This window comes from Pleurodeles waltl, chromosome 1_2 (genome assembly GCF_031143425.1).
Source record: "Pleurodeles waltl isolate 20211129_DDA chromosome 1_2, aPleWal1.hap1.20221129, whole genome shotgun sequence".
NCBI classification, from domain to species: domain Eukaryota; kingdom Metazoa; phylum Chordata; class Amphibia; order Caudata; family Salamandridae; genus Pleurodeles; species Pleurodeles waltl.
The window spans coordinates 1,320,502,251-1,320,526,521 of NC_090437.1; positions in this window are offsets into that span (position 1 = coordinate 1,320,502,251).

Sequence of the window (24,271 nt, forward strand, 5' to 3'; positions counted from 1 at the left end):
AAGGGCAGGGTACATTGTATATAAGAAGTACTTTCAAACTTTACATGTCCCGGTATAGAAAAACTCCTAAATTTGTTTTTCACTACTGTCACTCCTACCTCTTCCATAGGACAACATTGGACTACATTAATACATTTAATAAGTGATAACTTTTGATCAGGAATATGGCGAAAGAGACTGGGCCCGATTCACAAAAGTAAACTTAGACGAAAAGTCTGAGTCTGCACCAGAAGTTTATGTTTAGACCTAAAGTCTAACTTTACTCTTAGTAAACTTGGGCCCTGATTTATACTTTTTTACGCTAAACTGCGCTGACTTTAGTGTCAAAGACGCTGGCCGGGCATCTTATTTATGGAATTGCGCAATCTGGCACAAAGGGTGGTCTACTGTCAATAAAATGGACTTTATGCGGGTGGGGGTGGGGGTGGTGGTATGGGAAATGGGGTTTTAGCATTAAAAAATGACATTAGGCTGGTTAGAGTAAAAAATGATGACTAACCAGTCTAGGGCCATTTATTGATTCTAAACCTATCATACCACATGACTCCTGTCTTATAAAAGACAAGAGTCATTCCCACCACCCCAATGGCCAGCACAGAGGACAAGGGTCCCCTAGGCATGGCCATTGCATCCTGTGCAAAGTATGGGGGCCCATATCTGGGCCCCCTATGGCATTTTAAAAAAAAAAGGTAAATACTTACCTTTACTTACCTGTACTTACCTGAGATGGGGTCCCCCATCCTCCGCTGTCCCTCTGGTGTGGGTAGGGGTGTCCCTGGGGCCTGGGGAGGGCACCTGTGGACTCATTCCATGGTGTTCCATCATGGAAAAGGGCCCACAGGTCTCCTAATGCCTGCCCTGACCCAGGCATTTAATAATGGCGCTAAGTTCCTCCTGTGCACAATTTTTGCACAGGAGGATAAATAAGGCGCTACGGTCTTTGAGTAATTTTTTGCCCGGGAACGCCTACCTTGCATCTCATTGACGCAAGGTAGTTTTCCGCAGGCAAAAAATTACTTTAACTCCAATATTTTGACGCTAGGCATGTCTAGCATCAAAATATAAATATGGAGTTAAGTTTGTGCTGAAATAGTGTAAAAAAAATTATGCTATTTCCGCACAAACAGTATAAATCTGGCCCTTGGACTTTTGGTCTAAGTTTGGATTTTTGGTGTAAATTTAGACTAAAAGTCTAACTTTACTTGTAGCAAAGTAAGGCTTTATGGTCTAAGTTTAGACTTTTGATCTAGGTTTAGACCAAAAGCCTAAACTTAGACCACATGTTTAACTTTAGTAAGAGTAAAGTTAGACTTTGGCCCTGATTACAACCCTGGCGGTCGGTGTTAAAGCGGTGGTAACACCGCCAACAGGCCCCCGGTAAAATAAATGGAATCATGACCACGGCAGAAACCGCCAACACATACAGCCACTTTAATACTCCGACCGCCACGGCGGTAGCAACAAACACCGCAGCATTAACCACCAACAGCCAGACTGAAGACAATGTACCGCCCACTCTATTACAACCAGCCCATCCACCAGCTTATCCGGGACAGTACCAACGCCATCCAAAGCACGGTGGAAACAGTACTCTGAAGGGAAACGACTCACCTCTCGACACTCAAGGAAGAACCAGGACGCCATGGAGCCCGAGCTGCAGGTTTTTCCCATGCTGGTATATCTTCTCATACACCAGGAGCATGAACGCCGGCGACACACTGCACCTGCACCTGGCACACAAGGGAGGGGGGAGGAAAAAGAGAGTGAAACACACATGCAACACGCAACAACCCCACCACAAACCTCACTCACATCACCATACACAAAAACACATGCAACAACATTACATATACACCCCGTAACCCTCTGGAATAACGCAAGGACAAAAGGAATGGAGTAAAATGAGTGTAATATTAGTAATACTTAGAAATACGTCCTTAAAGCAAAAACAGTATGTACAATATATACAATATATTCAAAAGGCGGGACTATGCCCATTCAAAAATTGTCCGTGGCCCACTGGGCCAAAACACATAGGCCAGGCCCACACTTGACTCCTGCCTCAATACGGAGGTAACACTGCAGGGAGATCAGATCGAAAACACACAGGCACCTCAGGGGGATGAGGAATGAGGGGGCGCCTCAGCCGGAAGATGGTACAACGCCACTGCTCCTGGAGGGGGCTCCATGCCCACTGCTTGGTACTGGGGAGTGCAAAGCCACAGTCTCTCAAGTGGGTGGTTTGCACACTGCTTGATCCTGAAGAATGCAAGGCCACAGTCTCTCAAGTGGGTGGTTTGCCCACTGCTTGGTCCTGGGGAGTGCAAGGCCACAGTCTCTCAAGTGGGTGGTTTGCCCACTGCTTGGTCCTGGGGAGTGCAAGACCACAGTCTCGCAAGTGGGTGGTTTGCCCACTGCTTGGTCCTGGGGAGTGCAAGGCCACAGTCTTTCAAGGGGGTTGTTTGCCCACTGCTTGGTCCTGGGGAGTGCAAAGCCACAGTCTCCCTAGTGGGTGGTTTTCCCACTGCTTGCTCCTGGGGAGTGCAAAGCCACAGTCTCTCTAGTGGATGCCTTCTTCCACTGGTTCTGGAGGGGGCATTGTGCCCATTGTGCTTCATCATGGCAAGGAGGGGCTGACTGGATGCCTTCTTCCACTGGTTCTGGAGGGGGCATTGTGCCCAGTGTGCTTCATCCTGGCAAGGAGGGGCTGAGTGGATGCCTTCTTCCACTGGTTCTGGAGGGGGCTTTGTGCCCAGTGTGCTTCATCCTGGCAAGGATGGGCTGAGTTGATGCCTTCTTCCACTGGTTTTGAGGGGGCTTTGTGCCCAGTGTGCTTCATCCTGGCAAGGAGGGGCTGAGTGGATGCCTTCTTCCACTGGTTCTGGAAGGGGCATTGTGCCTAGTGTGCTTCATCCTGGCAAGGAGGGGCTGAGTGGATGCTTTCTTTCACTGGTTCTGGAGATGCCCTGTGATGCAGATGTTTTGGAGTGCAAGGTCACAGTCTCTTACCTGGGTGTCACAACTACAGCTTTTGCAGAGGCCAGGATGCACTGCAGCCCATGTAGTCACCACTACACACTGCTCACTGGCGGCTGCTCAGTGAATCGCAGTTGCGCTGCATGTGCCGTTGCTGGCAGTGGTGGTGGTAGCCTCCAGGCCTTCACCTGCAGCCTCGGACAGCTGCCCACTGGGGCTGCTGCTGTAGGCAGTGGTGCTGCTGGTGGCGGTGCAGGTGGTGGTGCTGGCTGCGGTGCAGGTGGCAGTACTGGCGGTTGTGGTGGTAGCCTCCAGGCCTTCACCTGCAGCCTCGGACGGCTGAAGTGCCATGGCTGGTGTTCTGTGCCCCTTCCGGCCCTTGGCAGATGGTGGTGCCGCCTTGCTTCTGCCAGCTGGTGTCTTTGACTTTGCCTTGCTGCCTGGTTGTGACTCCTTCCCCTTGCTGGATGCTGTCCCCTTCTTGCCTTTGCCAGGTGGTGGAACCTTCTTGGCCTTGGCAGGTGTTGGTGGCACACTGGCTGGGCTGACGGGTACCTTCTTGGAGCTTCTCACAGCTGCAGAAACCACAGCGGACGTGGACTGGGTGGGTGAGGTGCTGGGCTGGGTTCTGGCCACCCTGGCCCGAGGTGAAGGACGGGGGAGGAGTAAGGAAGAGGTCAATGTTGGTGAGGAAAAGCTTCTTGGGGACACTGGGGCGGGAAGAGGGTGAAGGTTTGGGAGGGGAGGAAGAGGGAGTGGATGTAGGAGGTGTCAGTCTGCTGTGTTTGGGTGCCGCTGCATGAGCTGGATGCTGTTGTGAGGTAGATGGCTGTTGGGTGGGTGTGTGCTTGTGTTTGTGTACTTTGGGAGGAGGGGTCACAGACACAGTGGGAGAGGACACAGGAGATGTGTGCATTGATGTGGGGGTGGTGACTGCCAGTGAGGGGCGTGTAGTGATAGGCGTGCTGGTGATGGAGGTAGTGGATGAGGATGTAGTGCATGCAGGTGTGAGTGGAGACACTACTGGGAGGGAGGTGGACGAGGAGGAGGAGGGGGACACAGTGGAGGCAGTGGATGTTGGTGTGTCTGCATGGGGATGGGGATGGTGCTTGTGTGAGTGTCTGTGAGATGAAGTGTGGTGCTTGTGTTTGCCTGAGCCACTTCTGGGTGTTGATTTGGGTGTATGCTGGTCTGAAGGTGTGCTTGGGATAGGTTGGGGTTGAGGGAAATGGGTAGAGGATGTTGGAGGGGGGAGGCTGGAGACAGGGACAATTGCTGCCATCAGTGCGAAGGCCAGAGCCAGGAATGCTCTCTGTTGGGCCGCCAAGCCTGCATGAACGACCTCCAGGTATGCATTTGTTTGTTGCAAATGCCTTTCGACCCCCTGGATGGCATTCAGTATGGTTGACTGCCCAACAGTGAGGGATCTCAAGAGGTCAATAGCCTCCTCACTGAGGGCAGCAGGGCTGACTGGGGCAGGGCCTGAGGTGCCTGGGGCGAAGGAGATGCCCACCCTCCTGGGTGGGCGGGCACGGAAACATGCTGAGGGGCTGCTGGGAGGGCGGTGCTGGTACTGGGGGTGGTGTCTGTACCTGTTGTTGGGGTGGCACAGAGGTGTCTGCCACTACCAGGGAGCTCCCATCAGAGGAGGAATCACTGTCAGTAGTGTCCCCTCCTGTCTCCGTCGTGGTGCTCCCCTCGCCCTCCGTCACACTGGTGCCCTCACTGTCTGTGGATTCGGCCTCCAAGCCCATGTGGGATGCAGCTCCCTCCGTCGCCAGTGCCTCTGCTCCTCCGCCTGATGATGCTAATGCACAAAAGGACAGAGTAACAAAACAAAAAGGGGGGGGGGAAGAGACAGGATACACTTGGTCAATGCCAGCAACAACACTATCGTTGGCGTACACAGGGATCAGCCCTATGCACTAGGCCATGCACTATCAGTTACAATGATAGTCACCAGCCCATGGGGTACATTGCCTAACGCCATTAGCTGCGCACCTGAAACCAACAGGACCCTGCCCAGTAGTAGATGCCCACTAACACTATTGGGGTTGGAGTGCTTCAGAGCCTGCTCAACAAGGGAACTACCCTGCCAGTTCGCCCTGGCATAGGGTCACCCGCAGCCCACATCCCCCACCTAGGTAAAACCGTAACGCGTGCAAAGTCATGATTCTGAATCTGTACTCATCCCCTTGTAGCTGCTGTGATGCCTTCAAGCGCCCATCCAACTCCGGATAGGCCACCGCCAGGATGCGGAACATCAGGGGGTGTCAGGGTACAACGGGCACCCCTTCCTCGTTCGGAGGCCAACCCCAGCTGGGCCTCCGCCCTCTTCCTTGCCCAGCGGTGCAGGTCCTCCCACTGTTTGCGGCATTGGGTGCTCCGCCTGCCAAAGACCCCTAGGGTCCGCACCTCCTTGGCGATGGCGCACCAAATACCCTTTTTCTGATGGGCGCTGACCTGCAGGAAAATATGCATAGGAAAAGGGATTAGTCATACGTCCGGACTGTTACACTCATGGCCCACAATATCCCTGCTATCCCCTTACGAACAGACATTGACCACCAGACATGCAGCACTCTGCCCAGGACCCCTCAGCCCCCCACCTACACAAGGCTTACACACACAGCAATCCATACATTCATGGCCCATGCATCATGCTCACAGTGTACTCACCTGTTTTCTGGAGGACCATAGAGTAAAGTGTACTGGGGTAGGACCCCATCCACCAGTCTCTCCAACTCCTCCGAAGTGAAGGTGGGGGCCCTTTCGCCAGACACTCAAGCCATTGTCGCTTCCAGACACAGGTCACAGCAGCACTTGCAGTGTAGGTCCTCTCCTGTTGAAGGTCAGGTAGCAAGTGAGTGAACAGATAGAAAATGGCGGTCACGTCCGCGGCGGTGCGTACCGTCACCGCTGGCGTACATCGCCATTGGCTCCTGGAACCTATATGGCCCAATGATAACCAATGCAGTGTTGCGCAGCGGTCATCGACCACCGACCGCAACGGCGCATAACGCCAGCGGAATTACCTCATTTCCACTTGTCTTTCCTCACAGGTCTGGCAGCCACCATTTCAGAGGGGCACAGGCCATGGCACCTAACTGCGTCACAGCAGACATTGGCACATCAACTGACTCTCGAATTCACATATTGGTTCTTTAAAGGAAGAAATGCATTTTTATTTTCACATATGTGTGAATATGACCCTCTGCTCACCTTTTTTGACCCTAGAGTTCAACCACTGAGGATGAAATAGTAGATGGAGAAATCCCCCTGGTGGACCTGGCAACAATGGAGGACAGGCACATTATCCTGACCTACAGACTTGATAGGGCCACAATCCAAGAACTGTGTGCCCAATTAGAGTCAGACCTGATTTCAGCTATCCGCCAGCCCACAGGTATCCCCCCTCTAGTGCTGGTCCTGTCAGTGCTCCATTTCCTGACAAGTGGTTCCTTCCAAGCAACAGTGGCCATGGCATCAGGGATGTCTCAGCAAATGTTCTCCAATGTGCTGACCAGAGTGTTGTCTGCCCTGCTGAAAAACATGCGCAGGTACATCGTATTCCCCCAGGTGGAGGATTTGGCCACAGTGAAGGCTGCCTTTTATGCCCTGGGACATATCTCGAACATCATTGGTGCCATTGATGGTACACATAGCATTTGTCCCCCCCTGGAGAAATAAACAAGTGTTCAGGAATAGAAAAAGCTTTCACTCTCTGAATGTGCAGATGGTGTGTTTGGCGGACCAGTACATCTCCCATGTGAATGCCAAGTATCCTGGCTCTGTGCATGATGCCTTTATCTTGTGGAATAGCAGCATTCCATATGTGATGTCTCAACTCCAGAGACACCGGGTGTGGCTAATAGGTGAGCCCATGGTCCCCACCCAGTTGATGTAGGTATATGGGTGTGGGTTTGGCCCTAAGGGTGAGTGTGTGGCTAACAGGTATGCCTCAATAATTTCAGGTGACTCTGGTTACCCCAGCCTCTCATGGCTACTGACCCAAGTGCGGAATGCCAGGACAAAGGCAGAGGAACGTTACAATGAGGCACATGGGCGAACAAGGAGGATAATTGAGAGAACCTTTGGCCTCCTGAAGGCCAGATTCTGGTGCCTCCATCTGACAGGTGGATCCCTGTACTACTCACCCAAGAAGGTGTGCCAGATCATCATTGCATGTTGCATGTTGCACAGCCCGGCCTTGAGACGCCAGGTGCCTTTTCTACAGGAGGATGAGCCTGGAGATGGTCTTGTGGCAGCGGTGAAACCTGTGCACAGTGACGAAGAGAAGGCAGAGGAAGAAGATGTGGACAACAGAAGTACACTCATTCAACAGTACTTCCAGTGACACACAGGTAAGACACTGTAACTTCACCTTCTATTGCAGTTTTGTGTTTGACATTGAACATGGCAGCCTGATTTCCCTATGTCTATGGCCACTTACTGTACCCTTTAGCATCTCTATTTTCAGATATCTGTGCCCCACTGTGGCTCACAGTGTGTTTACTGCCGCCCACAACAGGTTATTCTTATGTCAATATTACAGTAGATTAGAAATGCAATGTTTACAGTTTGTGAGACTAATACATGTGTTCATATGATCCACAGTCTCCATACTTGAATTTGTTCAAAGGGTTTTTATTTATGTGCTAATAAGTGGAGGGGGTATTGCAATGGGCTGGGTTGCTGATGGAGGAAGGTCCAGGGTAGAGTCCAGTCTATTTGTATCACAGGTGCATTGTACAAGGGGGCATAGGAAGGGGAGCAATGGCAGTTCAAGGTTGACAGGGTGACAGAGTGGGAGACAAGGGTGACAATCAGGAGAGTCTTATTTCCTGGCGGGGGTCTTGGCAAGGTTCTCTGGCTTCTGCCTGGATCGCAGGGACCATTTGTGGGATGGTTCTCCTTCTGCAGGGGGTGGGGTGCTGGTGGCCTGTTGGTCCTGTGGCGGGGCCTTCTGTCCACTAGCGCCGGCAGAGGTGTTCGGTGTGGCTAGTGTCAGGGGCCCGTTAGTGTGCCACTGCCTCCCTCATGGTGTTGGCCATGTCTGCCAGCACCCCTGCAATGGTGACCAGGGTGGGGTGGATGTCTTTCCGGTCCTCCCTGATCCCCAGGTTCTGTCCCTCCTGCAGCCGCTGGGTCTCCTGCAACTTGTATCTGGCCCATGGTCTCCTGGGAATGGTGGTATGCTCCCAGGATCCCTGCAGGTGCCTCATGGAGAGTGGGTTCCCTGGGCCTGTCCTCCCCCGTTGCACAGCAGTCATCCCAGCTTCCCTGTTGTCCTGTGCCTCTGTCCCCTGAACCGTTTGCCCACTGCCACTGACCTCAGGTCTCTGATTGTCTTGGGTTTGTGGGGTTGCCTGGGGTCCCTGCAGCGGTGGACACACTGCTGATTGACGTGTCCTGGGGACAGAGGTATGGGCCCGCTGGGTGGGTGCTGCGGTGGTGCTTCCTGAGGGGGGAGGCTCTGTGGTGGGTTGGGACTGTGGCAGGGTAACCGACTGTCCAGAGGTCCCTGATGGGCCAGGTTGGTCATCGTGATCCAGGCGTGCAGAGCTGCTGTCATCTCAGTGGGCCTTTTCTGTGGGGGGACTGGCTGCGGCTGGCACCTACTCTCCAGTGATGTTGAGTGGGGGTCCTGTGGGGATGTAAATGCAGTGCTATTGTAGCTGACTGTGCCATCTTGTGCATGGATATGTTTCCCTCTATGGTTGTTATTAGCATTGGCTTGTGTGATTTGTGCTTGGTTTGGTTAAGTGATTGTCATTAGTGTGCATGCTTTGATGATGAGTGTCCATGCAGGTCTGTGATGGGGGTCCATGCATTGGTGTTGCATGCAGGGCTTGGTATTGGGATGAGTGGGTTGTGATAGTGGGGTATATGTGAGTTGGTGGAGTGATGGGGGTGAGGGTAGGAGTTTGTGATGGCATGCAGGTAGGGTGGAGGATATAGTAGTAAAGATTTGACTTACAGGAGTCCAGTCCTCCTGCTACTCCTGCGAGGCCCTCAGGATGCATGATTGCCAAGACTTGCTCCTCCCATGTTGTTAGTTGTGGGGGAGGAGGTGGGGGTCCACCGCCAGTCCTCTGTACAGCTACCTGGTGTCTTGCAACCACGGAACGCACCTTCCCTGTAGGTCGTTCCACTTCTTCCTGATGTCATCCCTTGTTCTGGGGTGTTGTCCCACGGCGTTGACCCTGTCCACGACTCTCCGCCATAGCTCCATCTTCCTAGCAATAGACATCTGCTGCACCTGTGATCTGAATAGCTGTGGCTCTACCTGGATGATTTCCTCCACCATGACCCTTAGCTCCTCCTCTGAGAACCTGGGGTGTCGTTGTGGTGCCATGGGTGTAGTGTGAGTGGTATGTGTGAGGGTGTGTAGGGTGATATGTTGGGTGTGTGCTGTAGGGGGGCATGGATGGTGTGTGGATGATTGTGTTATGTGGCTCATATTCAGTGGGTGCTCCTGGCTTGTCTCTCTCTCAGTTGACATTTTTTTTTTTCGTTGTAAGGGGTTGTGGGTATTGTGGGTGTGTGTTTTATATTGGATTGGATGTGTGGGTGTGGTGTATGTATGTGTGTCAGGTGTGTGTAGTTTGAATTGTCCAATGTGCTGCTGTTTTGTTAGTATGTGTGCATTTTGAGCGCGGCGGTGTGTACCCCCAATGGTTTACCGCGGTTGAAGTGAATTCGTGGGTCATGATGCTGTGGGCGTATTTCTGTTGGCGTAACGGTGTGGGTTTTGGTACCGCTAGTTTATCACTGACCTTTGGGCTGGCGGACTTGTGTGGGTGTCTGTATAGTGCTGGATTTCTCTGTGTGGGTCATAATATCCGTAGTGGTATACCACCGCGGTCACGGTATGTTGGAGGCTGTCAGCACGGCGGTAGGCGGCATTTACCGCCAATGTTGTAATTATGGCCTTTATGTCTAAACTTAGACATTCGGTGTAAACTTAGACTTTTGGTCTCAGTTTACCTTTGTGAATATTTGGTATTAGAAGAATTGTTACTTAAAATCCTCTTTAATGGCAAAGTCAGAGTTTAAGTCACAATTCAGAAAATACCACTTTTAGAAAGTTGGCCTTTTCTTGACATAACCATTTGGTGGCTGCAGCCTGTTCCTGGGTCGGGTGATTGGGGGTAATTGGCAGTTGGTCCTTGAGTATTTTTCCTAGACAGCCCCACAGCAGGGATACTGGGTGGTGTCAGAGTGGGCAACTCTGGCAGGATGGAGGGCAGAGCTGTGCACAGACCCACTTGCACTTCAAGGACACTGGCTCAGGGACACACAAAGAATTTACACTAGCTTGTGTGACCCCAGAGATCGTGGAGGCAAGAAAATCCAGACACTTCTGTGGGAGGAACACTCCAGAGGTATCCTCCCCTTCAAAGCTGAAACCTGGTATACAAATAGGACCTCAGACTTAGGTCGTCATTATGATGATGGTGCACTGACAGTGTTTCTGCCTGCGGGACCAGCAGGAAACAGGGCCTTAACATTGATGCCGGCTCCTAATGGAGCCAGTGCCAATGTGGCAGTGCGGCGGGTGCAGCAGCACCCGTCACGCATTTCACTGCCCATAATTCAAGCAGTGACATGCACAACAGGGCTGTGCATGGGGGCCCCTGTCTGCCCATGCCAAGTGCATGGGCAGTGCAGGGGCCCCCAGGGGGGCCTGAGTCACCCATTCCACCAGCCGGAAAAGGCTGGTAGAATGGAAATCAGAATCTGCCCGATCTGAAACACCACCTCCGCCAGGCTGACTGGTGGTGGAAGCCTGGCAGTGGGGGCCTTTACATGAGTTTGGCAGTCCATGGTCCGCCAAATTCATAATGAGGGCCTTAATCTTCAGTTCACTTTGGAAGGACTCTTAGATAGCTGCCCCTCTGCCCTGCTGCCTAGGACCTATTGTGTATCTCAGAGGACTGCCCCCTGCTGCCCCAAGAGGATTGCCAACCTGCTTGAGACCTGCACTTCTGCTTGAACCCAGGACTTCTAGAGTGACAACAAGGGCTAGTTGGCTGGCCTCCTGATCAGAGCCTCAGGGACAGAAAAGGATCCAACCATCTTGAACTCACTCTTGATCCCATCCTGAGTGAGTCCTGACCCTCAAAGTGGTGCCTTTCCGGTCCTTGACCCATGGAAGTGGTGCTGGATGTACTCTGATTGCTCAAATTTAAATCCTGGGAATTTTCTGCCAGAAAGCGCCCTGAGAAATGACAGGACAATGCGACTTACCTGTTGGCTGATCCACCCAAAGTGCATTGCCGGTCAGCCTCACTTTGTGATAGCTCTGACTATGTTCTTATGCACAGCAACAAGTCCTGTTCAGCTGCTCCTATCTGGAAGGCTATAGAGCCTCCTCAATCCCTCATTGGATACAGCCTGCAGCCTCGCCCTGCTGGGCATTTTCACCTTCCAAAAAAGAAACCAAGTCAGAATGCTGAAATGTTCACCTCATCCTCATCCAGCAACTACTGACGACTACTCCTCTTGCTTGGTACATTACCTTCTCAACATTTTTCCGAAGGTAAGCCAAGACAGGGCCAAATCCACTCTGGGTATCAGAAGCTCCCTCCATCTCAGACAGCCTTAAACTTCGACTTTGCCCCGGTCTTGCTCCACCAGATAGCCATATTTGGTGCTTCGATCTTTTAGGCACTATTTCTCACTTTATACTTTGAATATCATATTCTGGTTCTACTGATTAGAATTTTATTGTTTTTGGGTCAAATAATTTATTAATTTTTACTTTATTTTTTCTAAATTGGTTTGGAATTGTTCTTGTGTTGTGTTTTTGCTTTATTACTGTTTAAGTGTTGCATAAACATTTTGATCACTGCTTCTAAGATACACCAACTGCACAATATTTTTTTGTGCCAAAGCTATCAGAGGGCTAACCATTGTTTAATTTAGTGATTTATGTGGTTCACTCTAGGAAGGATTGTGACTAATGGCTAGGAAGGACTCACATCCCCCTCAACCAAGAACCTGATTTCTCTGTGTGTTGGTGCACTGTGTGTTGCCTAGCGTGAATACAGGCTCCCTTACACCCAAGTGCAAGATGAATGCATTATGGGCAGAATTATTTTCATACAGACAGGAAAATACTATCCCATCCTGCACAAAAACAATCATTAGAGACATATTTCTCTTTCTATGGTTGTCAAGGAATGCAGCACACATGGAAAGAGGAAGTAACAAGGAGAAATAAAGATGTTGAAATGAAGAATCAGGTCTATGTCGGGTAGGATCAACATTATAGCATAAACAAGGTTTTCAGGACTTTGTAAAACAGGGCTCCTGTGAAAATACAAGGGTGGAAGCATGGAAAAGCCCATGGTCCACCTATGAAAAGACTACCCAATGCAAAGTGACGAAAGGCAGCTCAGTGACTTTGTGTAACTTTGTAAGGTAAGCTTGCAAAGTCCACAAAGTGGCATTGCATGGCTTAGTCATTGCCAAAAAGGATTTTATGCCAGGATGCACCACAAAGTGACACAACACCTGTGGAAAATCCGAGCAAATCTCTGCATTTATATCTTGATGTATATGATGCAAATGCGTAGAGTACTTTGCAATTGGTTGCAATTATTATTCCTTTGTTCGGACAAAGGCAAACAGTTCAGAGAAATATCTTGCTGAACCTGGCCCTCTCTACAGGGTACCTGCCAAACCATTTAATTTCACCCCTCCTGCTTTCTGAATTCATTGTTCTTGGCATGAGTGCTCTGCACATTACTCCTGCAATTGCAGCCTGTGGTACAGTTTGAAACTGCCATTTCAACCTGGCAAAATATTTTTTTTCATGGCCCAAACCTCCATTTTTAATATATATATAAGTCCCCACTAAAGAACGCAGTGAAGGCCTTTAGGTTAGGGTACAATGTAGTAGGGCATGTGGAATTAGGTTTTACATGTTGTAGTAGTGAAACACTCCTAAATTTGTTTTCACTACTGCGAGGCCTATCTCTTCTAATGTTTAACATTGGGTTACCTTATTACAATTACCACATGCTAACTTTTTGTGGGCGCAGGTAGTGATAGTAAGTTTTGACTCAAATTAATTATAATTTAACATTTTCTTTAATAGTAAATTCAGTATTTAGAAAGTTTACAAAAAAATGATGGATGCAATGATTGAATTATTGTCAGCTATTGATAATTATGTGGGCCCACATCCCAATCCTTTGTTATTTTGCAAACATGCCACCTCAGTTTGGGCCCAGCCATAGTCAAATCAGCCTTGACATCGCTCCAATAGGAAAAGCAAAGCCCAAACTGCTAGGCAAGGCCCTTCCTAAATGGGAACACAATGAACACTGGACATGCGCCTTCACTCTTTTTAGTGCTCTTCAGACTGGTATAGTTTGGTTCCAGTGGCACAGAGGGCACAGGACCCATGCCTGTGCATACCCATCCCACTTAGAGTTCAGTCAATGGTAACTACACTGGGTGCATCACAATCCGTTGTTATTATGAACACCGTGCCACCTCAGATTGGACCCAACCATATGTAAATCAGTTTGACCCTGCTCCAATGGCAACAGTCCAGCTTCAACTGCCTAACAAGGTCCTCCATGAACCAGATCACAAGCCACCCAGGAGTAGTGTCACTCTTGTTAGATATGTCAGTTAGGTACAGCTTGATTTCAGTGGCACAGTATGCATGGGACCAAAAGGTTATGTATGGAATGCCTGAATTTGTCTCAGCCACTGGTAGTTGTGCGGGCTGCATCCCAATCCATCACTATTTTGTACACTATGTCACCTCAGTTTGGACAGGTATACATGCAAATCAGTCTTGACGCTGCTTCAGTGGGACCTGTCCAGTCAGTACTGTAAGGCCTGGTAATTCCTGAACTAGAACACAAGCACCAAGGACCAGTTTCTCTCTTGCTAGAACTCATCAGCCAGGTATAGCTTGGTTCTAGTGCAACAGTGTGCACAGGACCCACATCTGAGCATTTTCGTCCCACTTAGGATCACATATTGATGTACAAAAAGTGATGAATGGGATCCTTTAATTGGTCTTGGCCACTGGTAATTGCTCTGGCTGCATCTCAATGTATCATTATTTTTCACACCATTTCACCTCAGTTTGGACTCAGTCATGGTCAAATCAGTCTTGACCATTGTTCCATTGGGAGCAGTCTAACTCAAACTAGGTTCAGGTTCTCCCTGAACCGGAAAGCAGGCAACCCAGGACTGGTTTTGCTCTAGTTAGAGCTCATCATCCAGGCATAGCTTGGTCCCAATGGCACAATGTGCAAGGGACCCACATCTGGGCATACCCTTCTGACTTGGCTTTCCCACTTAGTGCAACACACTGAAGTATCTAAAAAGTGATGGATGGAATGCTTGAATCTTTCTCAGCCACTTGTAATTGCTCAGGCCACTACCCAATTCATTGTTATTTTGCACACCATACAACCTCAGTTTAGACAGTGTCATATGCTATTCAGTCTTGACTCTACTCCAATGGGAACAGTCCAATTAGAACTGCCAGGTCAGGTCCTCTCTGAATCAGAACACAAGAAACCCAGGACTGGTATCTCTCTTGTTAGAGCTCATCAAACAGGTATACCTTGCTTTCAGTGGCACAGTGTACACGGGACTCACAATTGAGCCTTCCCATCCCATTACGGGTGAAACACTGAAGTAAATAAAAATTGATAGATAGAATGCTTGAAACAATCTTAGCCACTGGTAACTGCTCCAAGCCGCATCCCAATCCATCAATATTTTGTGTAACATGCTACCTCAGTGTAGACCCAGCTACATGCAAATCAGTCTTCATCCTGCCATGATGGGAAAAGCCTAACTAGAACTGCCAGGCCATGTCCTCCTTGAACCCGAATACAAGCAACCCAGGACTGGTATCTCTCTTGTTATAGCTCATTAAACAGGTATACCTTGCTTCCAGTGGCACAGTGTGCACGGGACTCACAAATGGGCATTCCCGTCCACTACAGGTGAAACACTGAAGTATCCAAAAATTGATAACTGGAATGCTTGAATCAATCTTAGCCACTGGTAACTGCTCCGAGCTGTATCCCAATCCATCATTATTTTGTGTAACGTGCCACCTCAGTGTAGACCCAGCTCCATGCAAATCAGTCTTTATCCTGCTCCAATGGGAAAAGCCTAACTGGAACTGCCAGGCCATGTCCTCCTTGAATCCAAACACAAGTAACCCAGGGCTGGTTTCACTCTTGGTAGAGCTTATCGGCCTGGTATAGCTTGAAACCAGTGGAACAGTGTGTATGAGACCCACATCTAGGCATACCACTTAGGGCGACACACTGAACTTCCTTGTTTTCAATCAGTTTTTATTACACTAATGGTGAATAATATTTTATTATTCACTACTAGTGTAATAAAATATAGAGTAGAGGTAGCTGAAATAATATCCTCTTTGGTAGCTATGGTTAGTAGTATTTATGTAAAAGAGAGTGTGTGTATGAGTGTATCTGTGTGTATGTGTAACCATGTGAGTGTGTGAGCGAAAGTAAAGATGAAATGGCATGTGATGTCACATCCACTACCCTGGGCAGTTTGGTGAATTGACATCAATGTCAGGCCTCATCCAAATCCATGGTTATTTTGCACACATTTGCCACCACAGTTTCCACCCAGTCATAGACAGATTGTTTACCTTCATACTTAGTCATCAAGATGGAAGTTGAAAATCTCCAATGGGACAAGGCAGAAGACTGTAGTTGAAAACAGTTCTACGGGGTCAGATACCCCTTTCGTGACGTGTTGATGAAGAGGATTTGCTGCTTCAGAGAAGACGGTAGCAGAAGAAGTAGCAAAGTCAGTCTGACCGGTGATCAAGCTCGGGTAGATAGGTGAGCAGTTTGACCCTGGTCTCTCCTGGTTCTCAGATGACTTTGTAGCCAAATTGTGTCTGTTCTTGCTTTTGAGAATGGGTCCTCTAGGCACTTTTAACACCACAACCAAGGGTCCAGGAGTCGATGCAGACCTCTTAGGGGTTCGTGCCTCACCCAGGCTGGGACCAGGTGTAGATTTAAGATGGTGGGGCCTGTTAAGTCATTGTGGCACAGAACAGGAAACTAGCTGAACTAGCCCTTGGAGTCATTTCTGAAGTCCTGGGTGCAGGTGGTGATGCAAGGCTCTACAGCATTGCTTGCTGCTGAAGGTTCCAAGCAGGCTCCAGGCAGCAAAGCAGTCCGTCAAGGTACAGCAGCAGTCTGGCAGAGTGCACAGCAGGTCACAGCAGCTGCCAGTCCTTTGACAGTCCTTCCACAGGTCCAGTAGTGAATGAGCCCTAAATTTATGCCATGGTGACCTGCTCCTAAAAGTTGGGAGAAGTATCCAGACTTCTCTGAGGTTCCAGGAATTTCTTCCCTCCCCTGCCCTGGCTACTAGTTGGCAGAACTGACAATGCAGGGTCGTTAAGCCTATTGTGTAGCAGCAAGGCTTAGCCTATTCAGATGTGAGTGGGTCTGTGCTCAGCTCTGACCCCATATCCTGTCAGTGGAAAGGTCTTTCAGGCCCTGCTAATCTCCCTATTGTATGACTGTCTGAGGTGAATACACAAAGTCCCCTAGTTACACCTAGTCATGTGATCTAGGCAGGCTGCAGGTACAGAGGGCTAAGGGCAAAAAAATGCTGACTTTCTAAAAGTGACATTTTCAAACATGTAATGTCAAATCTGACTTTACCATTAAAGAGTGTTTATTATTGCAAGTTCATAGATACCAAACATGACATATCAACCACCTCTGGTTCAGGAATTACAGCTTATACATTTTAATAAGGAGTCCCCAATGTTACCCTGTGGCAGAGGTAGGCCTCTCAGTAGTGAGAAAATGAATTTAGGAGTTGTTTACTACTAGGGCATGTAAAACCAAAATGTACATGTCCTACCTTTTAGTCACAAAGCACCCTGCCCTATGAGATACATAGGGCCTATATTAGGGGTTACACATCTAATACAAGGGGAGTTTATGGCTTGGCAAGGGGTTTTAAATGGCAAGTTGACATGGCAGTGGGACACTGCTTTTAGGCTGCAATGACAGGCCTGGGACAAGTTTGAAGGTGCTACTTGAGTGGGTGACACAATAAGTGCTGCAGGCCCACTAGTAGCAGTTCATTTACAGGCCCTTGGTGTATGGTGCCTACAAGGGACTTACATGTAAATTAAACAGTTCCCTTAAACAATTGAACCATGTTTAAGGGAGTGAACACTTGCCCTTCACGACTGGTTAGTAGTGGTAAAGCACACAGAGTCCTAAGGCCAACAAGCAAAAAAAGTCATCAAAAAGTAGGAGAAGGAAGGTAAAATGTTTGGGGTGACCCTGTTGGGGAGGAGGCATTTCCAACAGACTGTAGTTGATAGGTCAGTTGGATCTTGCCATGTGGGTGGGGGATTGAGATCAATTGCACTGGTCCTGCAAGATTATTTCAAAGGTTAATAATGGGAGGTAAACCCAGACACGAAAGGTAGGCCTAAAAAAATCATAAAATCATAAAATCTTTACTATACCTACAGATCTAATGACTTAAATAATCTACTCAACCTAACTTTAATGCTCTTGACCAATAAATTGGTTTCAAATTATGTTATCCTAGGCAAATATTTTAATTCACTGAGCTGCCGTTTTATTCATTATCACGTATGATAGCACCTTTAAACATGTTAATGCAGCATGTCTGCTGTACAGAAAACTCTTGCTTAATAGACTAAGGGCCTGATTTAGATCTTGGCGGAGGGGTTACTTCATCGCAATGGTGACAATATCCTGTCCGCCGAAATCTAAAAGCAATAGAAAACAATGGAATTTAGATTCGTGCGGATGGGATATCCATCACAGCTGCAATGAAGTAACCCCTCCCGTGAGATCAAGATCAGGCCCTAAATGTTTGCTCCATATATTTTACAAATCTAGCCTCATATAGGATATACATGACCCTTGACTTGCCTCTTAGTCAGGGCCAATGTAAATATGTAAATTTGCGGCTGCAGTGATTTTTGAATAATTATAGATTTGCTGTACTTACCAAATAATTCAACACCTGCCGAATAATTCTCAGATTTTCACAAAAAAATTGTTTCTGATTCAAACGCTTCAAAAGTAACAAAATATCCGACAAATTGTGTTGCCGTGCAGTGAAAGGCCATTTGTAAAGCTGGACTAGCCACCATTCTGTTGCTTTTTGCTGTATTTGGATGTTAGATTGGTACTAATGAGGTGCAAACAATGCCTAGAGTGTGTTATCAAGTTTAAAAATGACAAAATAATGAAGTAAGTTTGCAACATGTGCCACATTATGCTGCATATTTGTCTTTTCTTCCACATGATGTGTTCAACTTCTGCCACATAATTTGACCCTCTCCAGCTGCATAATTACAGCGACCCTGCTTTTAGTTCATTGACAGCATTGTCATCGGGGCCAGGAAAGAATGTTTCTCTAATCATGGTTCAAAACTATCACTTTAAATGAATATGTAACGAAAGCATGAAGTGGTAGGATATTGTCATTTCCAATCAGCACATTTTACATTGAAAGAGCCACAAAATGTCCAAGTGACATGCAGTTTTACTGATAAAACTATACAGTGTATGAACAGTAATGTTTGGATATCGAGTTTCCGCAAATATTGGTCATTTGGACATCACCAAGTAAAGTATTCTGATTTGTCTTACTTCTATTTAGATATTTGCATCACATTCTGAATTACAAAAAAGTGGATTTGTAATTCATGATATATTTTGAAATATTTAGACTATTTATTTACAAGCTATTTCAATGTTGTGTGTTAGAAACAAATTGACATCTTACAGCATTTTGTTTCACAATGATTGTCAGAAAGCTCACTTTACAAAATTGTTTAACTGTAGTATGAGAAAAAAAAAAGTAAACTCAATTTTTTAGGAACGGTTAAGGTGCACTTAGTAAAAAGACAAGTTGACATTTGACCTCTGTCCTTGAACAAACAGCAAATGTGTCAAGACGTGTCAAGAAGATTTAAAGGAATCTTTATTGCTCATTCATTTTCTGAATAAACAGAACACCTGTTCCTCTCTAGCAAAAGTTCACTCACAGAAAGGACTAGTTGGCCTTCAAAATAGTTCGACTTGATAAAATCTTACTCTACAAGTGGGTGAGCAGATTTTTCGAGGCCTGCAAGACATAAAAAAAAGCATGCAGTACTTCGGAAGAATGTGACGCAGAGTTAAAGCAACAAAAGATTAGTTTAAGGAATATCATTGGTCATGCTGAGTGTAGCTGATAGATCGGAGAGGGAGACACAAAGCTGTAGGGAGAATCTTACCTTAATGAGTTGTCCAGTGTTGCCTTAATGCTGCCCATGGTCCAACGACCAGATTTACAAATCTTTTGCACTAGGTTTTTGTCACAAACTTGACTCAAACGTGAGCAAAATGTATTTTCTGGATTTACTTTCCAGAGCAAAACTTGTTTTGCTCTGGAACGTTGCCTAAAAATAACACACCTTCCAGTACAAACCTATGCTAGACTTATGAAGGCAACCTTGCACAATGGTGCAAAGGTGTGTGCATGGCACTTGGCAGCCTGGTTATCTGTTGGCACTAGGGAAAAAGAAGAATATTGGCATGTTGTTTTTTTTCTCTATCCTTTTCAAGGAGCACAGTGTATCAACTTTTTCACATCATGATACAGTGTAGTGTGCAGCTGTGTATCATACGTGGACCCTCTGCCTTTAAAATACATAAGGCTCTGGGGTATGGGGTCCCTAGGTACTAATGAGGCTCATGGAGGGGGGCCACACAGCCCCTTCCCGTTTTTTGTTGGTATGGCCGCTGGGGATTGGATCCTTTGGGCTCAATTCTACTCAGGGAGGGGGGCTTGCAGCTCTCCTCCCTTTTTTTATAATATTTGTCCAAGCTGATGGGGTCCCCAGGGCCTGAAACCCAACCCTATGCTGTGGACAGTGTGGTCCTGGCATCCTGGTGGGAGTTTGATCAAAGGGACTGACGGCAGTGTGCAACACCCTTTAGCAATGCTCAAACCCCACTGCATACGGCTAAAGGCTGTGCGAAGCATGGGGTTGGCTGCATGTAGGGAGTTTAAAGCAGAGCCTGGCTGCAACGAAAGCCATGCATCTAAAAACATGCCATGCACGAACAAAGACCTGCGCAGTGTGGGATTGGCTGCCTCTGGGTGGCCTATGGGTGGCTGCCTGGAGCCAACTCCACACCACGTGCAATGAAAGGCTGTGGCAATGTGAGGTTGCCTGCCTAGAGCGGGGGGTCGACTGTTTCCAGGTGTGTTGGTTGTGGCCCGGCCATGTTGGGAACTTCCTGCTGTGCATGGCCTAAGGCCGTGCACTGGATGGGGGTGACTGCCTGTAGGGGGTTTGCCGTAGGGCCTGGCCACAGGGCCTGGCCATAGGTCATGCAGGCGGGGGGTTGGCTTTACGTATGGTAATAAAATATTACTTTAGTTTAGAAAAACCCTAGAAATGTGCTGAAATACCAAAGGCTAAAGTAACGTTATAGATAGGCATAATGAAAAGTTTTTTGATTAAAAAAGAATGGAGAAATTCAATGAAAATTCCAATAGTTAGGTGAATATGTCAGTGACAACATTAGCGTTTTGAACAAAAAAAAAAAAAAAAGAAATTCACCAGTTATATTTAGCAGAGATACCTATAACTTGCACCCTTGCCATGCACATCTTATGACCTTACACATTACATCACTCATGACATGTTCTATGACATTGTTCATGGCATCACTGATGACATCTGAAATGACATCATTGATGACATCGCTAATGATATCACTGATTACATCATCCAAGCTTTTTTGGTGCACATTACTCTACAAACTGGCATGGCATTAGAGGCCTGAAAGTAAGTGCAAAATAGCTAAAAAAATCAAAGCATCATCAATGCCTTCCCAGATACAACTCCTTTAGGTGAAGCAAGCATTTGTCATATCCAGCATTGACTAAATACCATACAATTCACGGGTAGACAAGTTCACATTAACAATCAAGCGCAGATACATCGGAAACCCTTACTACACAGTGTTCAATATCTATGCAACTGTTCAGAGAAAGCCAAGATCCTTAAGATACTCTGTTGCTCAAATGTGAATTTACCTTGAAAAAAAACGAGAAGACAAGAGGCGTTTGGCAAAGCAGGTACAGTTTGTTTAATTAATTTTATAGCCGGCAGAACAGTTACAGAACCAGGTTCTGAGGATTGTCTCAAAATGCATTAGTGTAGAGTGGTGTTTTATACATTTCTATGAGTACCATTGTAAGAGGCTGGACTGGCTTGTAGTGAGTACCAAGGGGTACTTGCACCTTGCACCAGGCATCCCTTATTATTGTATAGGGTGTCTAGCAGCTTAGGCTGATAGATAATGGTAGCTTAGCAGAGCAGCTTAGGCTGAACTAGGAGACGTGTGAAGCTACTACAGTACCACAAGTGTCACTTGCACAATATCCTAAGAAAACACAATACACAATTATACTAAAAATAAAGGTACTTTATTTTTATGACAATATGCCAAAGTATCTCAGAGTGTACCCTCAGAGTGAGGATAGCAAATATACACAAGTTATATGTACACAGTACTAAAAATATGCAGTATAGTCTTAGAAAACAGTGCAAACAATGTATAGTTACAATAGGATGCAATGGGGACACATAGGGATAGGGGCAACACAAACCATATACTCCAAAAGTGGAATGCGAACCACGAATGGACCCCAAACCTATGTGACCTTGTAGAGGGTCGCTGGGACTATTAGAAAATAGTGAGAGTTAGAAAATTAGCCCTCCCCAAGACCCTGAAAAGTGAGTGCAAAGTGCACTAAAGTTCCCCAGAAGACAAAGAAGTCGTGATAGAGGAATAATGCAGGAAAGACACAAACCAACAATGCAACAACGATGGATTTCCAATCTAGGGTACCTGTGGAACAAGGGGACCAAGTCCAAAAGTTACAAGCAAGTCGGAGATGGGCAAATGCCCAGGAAATGCCAGCTGTGGGTGCAAAGGAGCTTCTACTGGACAGAAGAAGCAAAGGTTTCTGCAGGAATGAAAAGGGCTAGAGACTTCCCCTTTGGTGGACGGATCCCGCTCGCCGTGGAGAGTCGTGCAGAAGTGTTTTCCCACCGAAAGAACGCCAACAAGCCTTGCTAGCTGCAAATTGTGCGGTTAGCGTTTTTGGACGCTGCTGTGGCCCAGGAGGGACCAGGAGGTTGCAAATTGGACCAGGAGGAAGAAGGGACGTCGAGCAAGACAAGGAGCCCTCTCAGCAGCAGGTAGCACCCGGGGAAGTGCCAGAAACAGGCACTACGAGGATGCGTGAAACAGTGCTCGCCGAAGTTGCACAAAGGAGTCCCACGTCGCCGGAGACCAACTTAGAAAGTCGTGCAATGCAGGTTAGAGTGCCGTGGACCCAGGCTTGGCTGTGCACAAAGGATTTCCGCCGGAAGTGCACAGGGGCCGGAGAAGTTGCAAAAGTCGCGGTTACCAACAATGCAGTCTGGAGTGGAGAGGCAAGGACTTACCTCCACCAAACTTGGACTGAAGAGTCACTGGACTGTGGGAGTCACGTGGACAGAGTTGCTGGATTCAAGGGACCTCGCTCGTTGTGCTGAGAGGAGACCCAATGGACCGGTAATGCAGCTTTTTGGTGCCTGCGGTTGCAGGGGGAAGATTCCATCGACCCACGGGAGATTTCTTCGGAGCTTCTGGTGCAGAGAGGAGGCAGACTACCCCCACAGCATGCACAAGCAGGAAAACAGTCGAGAAGGCGGCAGGATCAGCGTTACAGAGTTGCAGTAGTCGTCTTTGCTACTATGTTGCAGGTTTGCAGGCTTCCAGCGCGGTCAGCAGTCGTTTCCTTATCAGAAGGTGAAGAGAGAGATGCAGAGGAACTCTGATGAGCTCTTGCATTCGTTATCTAAAGTTTCCCCAGAGACAGAGACCCTAAATAGCCAGAAAAGAGGGTTTGGCTACTTAGGAGAGAGGATAGGCTACTAACACCTGAAGGAGCCTATCAGAAGGAGTCTCTGACGTCACCTGGTGGCACTGGCCACTCAGAGCAGTCCAGTGTGCCAGCAGCACCTCTGTTTCCAAGATGGCAGAGGTCTGGAGCACACTGGAGGAGCTCTGGACACCTCCCAGGGGAGGTGCAGGTCAGGGGAGTGGTCACTCCCCTTTCCTTTGTCCAGTTTTGCGCCAGAGCAGGGGCCAAGGGGTCCCTGAACCGGTGTAGACTGGCTTATGCAGAATTGGGCACATCTGTGCCCAAGAAAGCATTTCCAGAAGCTGGGGGAGGCTACTCCTCCCCTGCCTTCACACCATTTTCCAAAGGGAGAGGGTGTAACACCCTCTCTCAGAGGAAGTCCTTTGTTCTGCCATCCTGGGACAAGCCTGGCTTGACCCCAGGGGGGCAGAAACCTGTCTGAGGGGTTGGCAGCAGCTGCAGTGAAACCCCAGAAAAGGCAGTTTGGCAGTACCAGGGTCTGTGCTACAGACCACTGGGATCATGGAATTGTCCCAATAATGCCAGGATGGCATAGAGGGGGCAATTCCATGATCTTAGACATGTTACATGGCCATATTCGGAGTTACCATTGTGAAGCTACATATAGGTAGTGACCTATATGTAGTACACACGTGTAATGGTGTCCCCGCACTCACAAAGTTCAGGGAATTGGCCCTGAACAATGTGGGGGCACCTTGGCTAGTGCCAGGGTGCCCTCACACTAAGTAACTTTGCACCTAACCTTTACCAGGTAAAGGTTAGACATATAGGTGACTTATAAGTTACTTAAGTGCAGTGTAAAATGGCTGTGAAATAACGTGGACGTTATTTCACTCAGGCTGCAGTGGCAGGCCTGTGTAAGAATTGTCAGAGCTCCCTATGGGTGGCAAAAGAAATGCTGCAGCCCATAGGGGTCTCCTGGAACCCCAATACCCTGGGTACCTCAGTACCATATACTAGGGAATTATAAGGGTGTTCCAGAAAGCCAATGTAAATTGGTAAAATTGGTCACTAGCCTGTTAGTGACAATTTGAAAGAAATGACAGAGCATAACCACTGAGGTTCTGATTAGCAGAGCCTCAGTGAGACAGTTAGGCACCACACAGGGAACACATACATATAGGCCATGAACTTATGAGCACTGGGGTCCTGACTAGCAGGGTCCCAGTGACACATAACAAACATACTGAAAACATAGGGTTTTCACTATGAGCACTGGGCCCTGGCTAGCAGGATCCCGGTGAGACAGTGAAAACAC